At 45.1% G+C, this 6,836-nt stretch overlaps 1 long non-coding RNA gene across 1 annotated transcript; it reads right to left on the bottom strand.

Moving 5' to 3' along the window:
* Positions 1 to 1,179: 1,179 nt before the first annotated feature.
* On the bottom strand, positions 1,180 to 3,880 carry LOC121038352 (uncharacterized). Its single transcript, XR_005794310.1, has 2 exons — positions 2,185 to 3,880; positions 1,180 to 1,742 (listed from the first exon to the last, which is right to left on the bottom strand). It is a non-coding gene; the product is annotated as an uncharacterized LOC121038352 (long non-coding RNA).
* Between the last annotated feature and the right edge of the window lie 2,956 nt (positions 3,881 to 6,836).

Raw genomic sequence — 6,836 nt, 5'->3', positions numbered from 1 at the left:
TGAGCCCTAGACATCAGGATTCACACATCCTTGCTTGATCAAGTTCTGGAAACGTGGCCCAGCTTGTAGCAAATCTTGGTAATGGTCCCACACTATCCATTCTCCCTTCCTGGGCACAAAGCCGTCAAAACAGGGACTACATTTCCCAGCCTTACTTGCAGGTGGGTGTGGCCATGTGACTCATGCTTAACAAATGGAAGCCTTGTGTTACTTCTGCCTCATGTCAGGAAGCTGCTTATGTCCCCTTCCTCTTTCCCACTTTTGACTGACTAGAAAATGGCAACCAACTAATGCCAAGAAACATACTTGCACCCTGAGATGATATCTACCTGTTGAGAAAGCAGAGCCAACCGAGGAGCCCGGCCACCAAGATAACCTCATGAAGCAACCCCACTTAATTTGCCCAGGGCTTTCTGGCCAGGTCTGGACCGTTATGTAAAAGAGAAATAGACTTGTAGCCTGGCAAAGCAACTCCCTTATGTGTCTTTCTGTGCCAAAACTAATGTATAGCTGAAGACTGTTTCTTGATAGCTACATATTGCCTCTGCCATATTCACAAGTTCGACTCAGACTGTCGAGGGCTAATTCATCATCAAGAAGCAAAATCAATGAGCAGTATAACCCTATCTCAAAGCCATGAGAGGCTGCAGTTCAAAGTTCTCCAACTTCGTAGTTCAAAGTTGGGAGTGTCGTCAAGGAACTAACTGAGCCTACTAACTCTACCATAAATACACATTTCTTTTTTTCCCACAGATACTTCTAGACTTCTTTGGGGCGTCTTTTTGCCAGATTGTTTTCCAAACGCTTCAGGGAATGTGAAATGTGAGTGAGATATTATTAGTACTCCTTAAAGTGTATTATGATGAAGATACCCGTAATTTTTTTTTATCCATTTCTAAAACTCCGAATCTGGGGCTTTAATTTAAGGAAGCACCTAATTTTTTAAAACGAAAAAAGTGTTGGGAAACCTGGGCGGCTCAGTCAATTAAGCATCTGGCTCTTAATTTCGGCTCAGGTCATGATTCCAGGGTCATGGGATTGAGCCCGCATCCAACTCTGCACTGACAGCAAGGATCCTGCTTGAGACTCCCCCTGCCCGACTCTCTCTCTCTGCTCACGCTCTTTCTCTCTCTCTCTCTAAAAAACTAAAAACTAAAAAATAAAATGGAAACAGCATTATACAGAAACTATACATTATTTTAATATCTTTAACAAAGAAAAGTACAAACATTTAAATCTCCAGAAATTGATGATGGTTAAGTAAATCACGCTACTGACTCTCTACGGTGTTTTATCAATATGTCAAGAATTAAATGATTAACATTAAAGGAAAATAAAATGGTACACCTAACACAAGGTAAGTCAGGAAAACTGAATAAAAATTTTATTTTTACTATGACTTTAACTATGAAAAATGACACATACCCATTAGGACAAGAAGTAAAGAAAACAGAAAACTGAGGGATTATGGATTATAGGGCTGATACTCTGGATGATGCAGTTTTCTCTTTTTTAACTGTGTGCTCCTGTTGCTTTAGGACTACGTGAGCAATAAATAATTGTCCATTTAAATTTTTTTTTTACATTTCTCTTCCAAATTTATGAGAACATATGCTCACTGAAGAATACGATGCCTCTTAGCGGCACATCACCACTCTTCCCAATGTCCCCAGCCTGCGTAGCCAATATACAGCCAAACAGGAACGCTTCCATGGTTTTCTCCATGTTCAACCAATGCATACCTAGAGTCATATTGTAGGGACGCTATTTTGTTGAAAGTTATTTTTATTTTTATTTTTTTTCAACGTTTTTTTATTTATTGTAGGGACGCTATTTTGTTGAAAGTTATTTTTATTTTTATTTTTTTTCAACGTTTTTTTATTTATTTTTGGGACAGAGAGAGACAGAGCATGGGGGAGGGGCAGAGAGAGAGGGAGACACAGAATCGGAAACAGGCTCCAGGCTCTGAGCCGTCAGCCCAGAGCCCGACGCGGGGCTCGAACCCACGGACCGCGAGATCGTGACCTGGCTGAAGTCGGATGCTTAACCGACTGCGCCACCCAGGCGCCCCTGAAAGTTATTTTTAGAAAGCAAGAAAGCGAGAGAGAAAGAGAAAGAAAGAAAGAAAGAAAGAAAGAAAGAAGAAAGGAAAGAAAGAAAAGTGTATGGTATTAGATGGATTACCTGCTATGCGTGCATCATTTAATAGCACATCCTTGATATCTCTTTAAATCAGTCTTTTCTTTTAATGACTGTAAAGAAATACATTTAGCATTTTAAAACAGACATAAAACAGAAGGCGTTGCCTTCCAATTACTCTTTGTGCCCCTCACCCCACCACCAGCATTTTGAGTGAAATGTCACAAAGGTACGTACACAGCTCTCTTGACCTGCCTGTGAACTTGGCAGAAATCACATCACTAGCTTCAATGCAGTCTGAGGGTCCGCGTAACCAAGGAGAACTATTCGGCCCGCATATTGCAGGACTAAGGCCAGCTTTTTCCTCGGCAGACCCAGGAGAGGCTCCAACAACAATGTCCTCCCATACCAACATCTGCTCTGTACTCTAATAGTTCGGCAGTGATGCAGGATCTTTGCTATTGTTTCCATCTCTAGAATATCTGCAGCACCTGATAAGAGTTGGGGAGAGCTTTCAGGGCATCGGTAACTCATTTTTCTTTTCTTCTTCCTGTTCGAAATACAGGTCTTTGGGGACTCTGAGATGACGGTCCTTCAATCAAAATCAAATAATTCACAAATTCAACTTTGCCAGCGGGTGATATGAGGTAACCAAAGAAAAATTGTAAGATTCGGCTGATGGCTTGAACAATTGAATTAAAAACTGAATTAAACTTGGCTATCTCAAATTCTGAACTTGCTTTATGAAATGATTCAGAAGATCTCTCAGAGATTTCATTTACTGAGTACTTTTGTCTTCCCACATCACCTCGTCCAGCAGAATTTATCAAGTCTTCACCTACGCCTTATGCAAACACACAGATATCCTTGAGATTATTTCCTTTGTCAGTAAAATATCTCATTTGATTATAAGCCACTTCTTTTTTTTTTCAACATCATTTACTCTTCAGAATTAATAGGATCTGAGTTAATTGAACGGATGGATGTGAAGACAAAAGCCCAGAACATTGGAAAGTAGAATAACCATCTTTCTTACGATTGCACAGTTCATAAACTCAAAGGCTTAATATATCATATGAAGTCACTCTCCCGAGACCAATATGAATACAGAAAAGGCAAGAGAAATGAGGTACGCATACACCTTCCATTTGTGTAGCTCAGAGGAGCAGAAAAGGTTTTGATTAAAGGCTTTAAACTGAGCACGAAAGACAATACTTTGTAGAGTCACTGATCGAGAGGAAAACTGGCAGAGCCCACAAAAGATTATAGCACATCCACACAGTTCCAAATCATATGGAGAACTGCCTGGTTCATTTGAGTCATGGAGAACTCCACAGGGGAGCAATCTAAGGTTTTCTTTAATCCACTTGGAAACTTCCTCATCAATTCTTTTCATATCAGAGGCAACCATTATATCTTGGTCCCAAATCTCACTGCCTAATTAATGACCTTCTCTTTGTCCGTGAAGATCAACTAATGTATTTCACTTAAACAGGCGGAGAAGTGGAGAATGGCCGAGCAGCCCTGCAAGACTGTTAAAGTTCATTCAGTTGGGCATTAGGGATGAGACACAAGGCTGGTCCCCACTCTGTGCACCGATCGTGTCCTAAGCTGTTCTCTCGAGGCCTTGCTCTCCAACTGGGGACAGGTTTCCCCACTCACATCATGCTGTCCTGTGACTTCCCCAGCAGCAGCAATCCCTACTCACTTGAGAACTTGGCGAACCTCTGAGGATCTGTGGAAATACACCATTTTCAGACACCATTTCATACGCCATTTTCATACAATTTCAGAGAGTTAACAGACTCCCTGGAACCCATTCCTGGGTCTTTGGTAAGAATCACGGCCAGTTTCCGGTGTCATTGGTGGAGTGCAAACCCAAACCCTTGACCTTCATTTATAAAACTACCCTGCTCAGGAAGCACCCCATGTACCACAATGTTCAGATAAAGTGCACAAGGAGGGACCTGGAGAAGAAGCAAAGGTAGAAATCAAACGTCGTCGGAGGTCATTTTAGACAAACTCATCCACTCAACAGATGAGGAAACAGAGAGCCAGGAAGTCCAGTGAACTGCGTGGGGTCACAAGTGAGGGATGGGTAGGTAAAGACTGAGGCCCAGGCCTCTGCACCTCTCTCTAGAAACTTCCTCCTGCCACGTGCACAGGAAAAACCATGGGATGACGCTGGTGTGTAGGAAACCAAGAAAGAGCACTTTGTTTTTTTCCTCCTTTGCGGGTCGTAATCCATTGAGAAATGAGGCAACTGGGCAACCAGTAGGTGGAGCTCATAATGGCATTTTTATTGTTGTTAAGTCATTTTCAAGATATGGTTCTATACATGTGTCAAAGGATCCTGCTCACAGCCCACCCCACCTGAGAGGCTACAAAGCACGCATGCGGACCCAGGATTGCGGGAAGAGAGAAGGAAATGAATCCCTGGTGCTTTCCTGTTATTAATGGATTAGCGGTACCCAGTCGAGGTGGAGGGTCAGCTGCCAATCGGGTAACTCATGGCATGACCGGGGAAGAGAGGAAAGGGGACGAGGTAGCAGACCGAGAGTGTTCCTCGAGTAGAGGCCCCTCCACCTGGAAACACACACAGCTAGACGTAGAGTGCATGCATAGAGCTCTAATTCACAGGGCTGGCGTGCCCTTTATCTTGCCAATACCCAATGGCCACATCCCAGTGAGGCCTACCTCGTCCCACCCGGCTCTACGTGCTGGGCTCCCTAACGTATGTCTGTGTGGAACCTACCAGATGTAAGCAGGGACAGCATGGGCACGAACCATATCCAGAATCAACAGAGTAGGGTTCACTCCCTAGAGAAACCCTAGGCTTCTAAACCTCAGCAACACTGCTCCCCTGCAGGTCCTAGGGCTCTCCTCATGCCAGAGGTCTATTCTTTGCCGGAGGCCTGGCTCTCACTCAGGCAAGTGCTCCTGTCTGCCCCCCCCCCCAACCCCCGCTGCAGGGGTGGTATTCGCTGCCCCAAGGGGAGACAGTCTGAACACCGAGGGCCACTCACAGTCCATCAGAAGACAGACGCTCACCTACAGTTGAGGTCTTAGCCTATTGTGCCTCTGCCATAAAAGTGTGTGTGTGTGTGTGTGTGTGTGTGCGCGCGCACGAGAGAGAGAGAGAGAGAGAGAGAGAGAGAGAGAGAGGGATGTTATCAATAAGAAGGTCTAGTCAAGATAAATCAGATAGTTTTATATTAGATAATCTTTTGTTTGGCAAATAACTGTATCATAAAAGTAAGTAATTTGGAAAGGCAGCCTCTGGTTGGTTTCTACATTGTTCTATTTAAGCCAGTGGAGTGAATACACTGAGGATTAGCACTGAGTTGTGTATTAACTACGTCTTCTTGTTTTCTGTATTCATGATGCTCGAACATCTGGGGCCTTGCTGACCTGGAGGGACTGCCGCTCCCAGGGGCAGACTTTCTAGAGACGGCAAAGTCTTTCCTAGGACAGCACGTGGGGTACACAAATGGATCAAGCCACAGCCCACACTTCCAACCATCCCCTTGATCTCGTGCTCCGGGCCACTCTCCTCCCGCCCTAATCGCCCCAGGGCCGGACACCACACAACTAGGGACGCTCTCGTGCCCAGAACCCCCTGAAATCAAAACTGGTCAGTCCTAAGCCCTCTTAGCTTGCTGAGCCTGCTTCCTGCCCACAAAACCGTAATAAAGGCTCCCACTGGCCCACAGGTCCTCTCTCTGTGTCTGCTCATCCCAAGTCCCTGCCTCCCCCTGCGGCCATGTGTGGAGCGCCACGCCTCCCTGTGCCTAGGGGACTGTGAGGAAAATAAAAATGTCTTCCTTCTGGGGAGCGTGTCCATGTCTACACGTCTTACCAAACCTCATTTTTAAAAATTCCCAGGTGCTGTAGCTTTTAACACAAGTCAAAGGCTCCTCCCTCTCTCCAAACCAGCCAAGTGGAGGAACCAGGGAGGGAGACAGTGAAAAGGTGAGCCCCAGCATCAGGCCCGACGACACCCCCTGCCACGCTGGCTGGGCTCCAGATGACAGAGCGCCGCACCAGGGATGAGAAGAAGCACAGTGTTAATGAGGCATTGAGTTGTTTGGTCATTAAGATTTTTTAATGATAGAACATCAAGAGAACACGTTTCCAAGATACCTTCCAGAAGCAAAGCCTGTCATTACAAAGTCCTGTCAACAGAGAAAAACGAGAGAGAGAGAGAGAGAGAGAGGTGTCGGAGAATGATGCTTTACCCATATCTCCATTGTTTGGTTACAACCAATATAAAATTTAGATAAAATTTTATAGTTTCATGGGTAATTTTTTTAATACGTGTTTATTCATTTTTTGAGAGGTCGAAAGCATCAAAGGGAAGGGGGCAGATAGAGAGCGGGGCAGAGGAGCCCAAGTGGGCTCTACACTGACAGCAATAAGCCCGATGTGGGATTCGAACTCCCACATCGTGGGAACCGTGAGATCATCACCTGAGCTGACGCCGATGCTCACTTGAGTGAGCGACCCAGGTGCCCCTGGGTAAATTTTTACAATGTCTCCAACTTAGCTATATGCCTGATTTGCTTTTCTCATGTAGGACTGGTGGCAGAGATGGCTAGCTGTCCACCTTCTACAGGGTAGAGATGTTTCTGGACAGCAACTACATCTTCCATGACTCCCGGCACCCGGGGGCCAAGGGGCTGAGTTCATACCTATGG

The sequence above is a fragment of the Herpailurus yagouaroundi genome, unplaced genomic scaffold (genome assembly GCF_014898765.1).
Source record: "Herpailurus yagouaroundi ecotype Mexico unplaced genomic scaffold, PumYag 165, whole genome shotgun sequence".
Lineage (NCBI taxonomy): Eukaryota > Metazoa > Chordata > Mammalia > Carnivora > Felidae > Herpailurus > Herpailurus yagouaroundi.
This window is presented reverse-complemented; position numbering and strand designations above follow the sequence as displayed.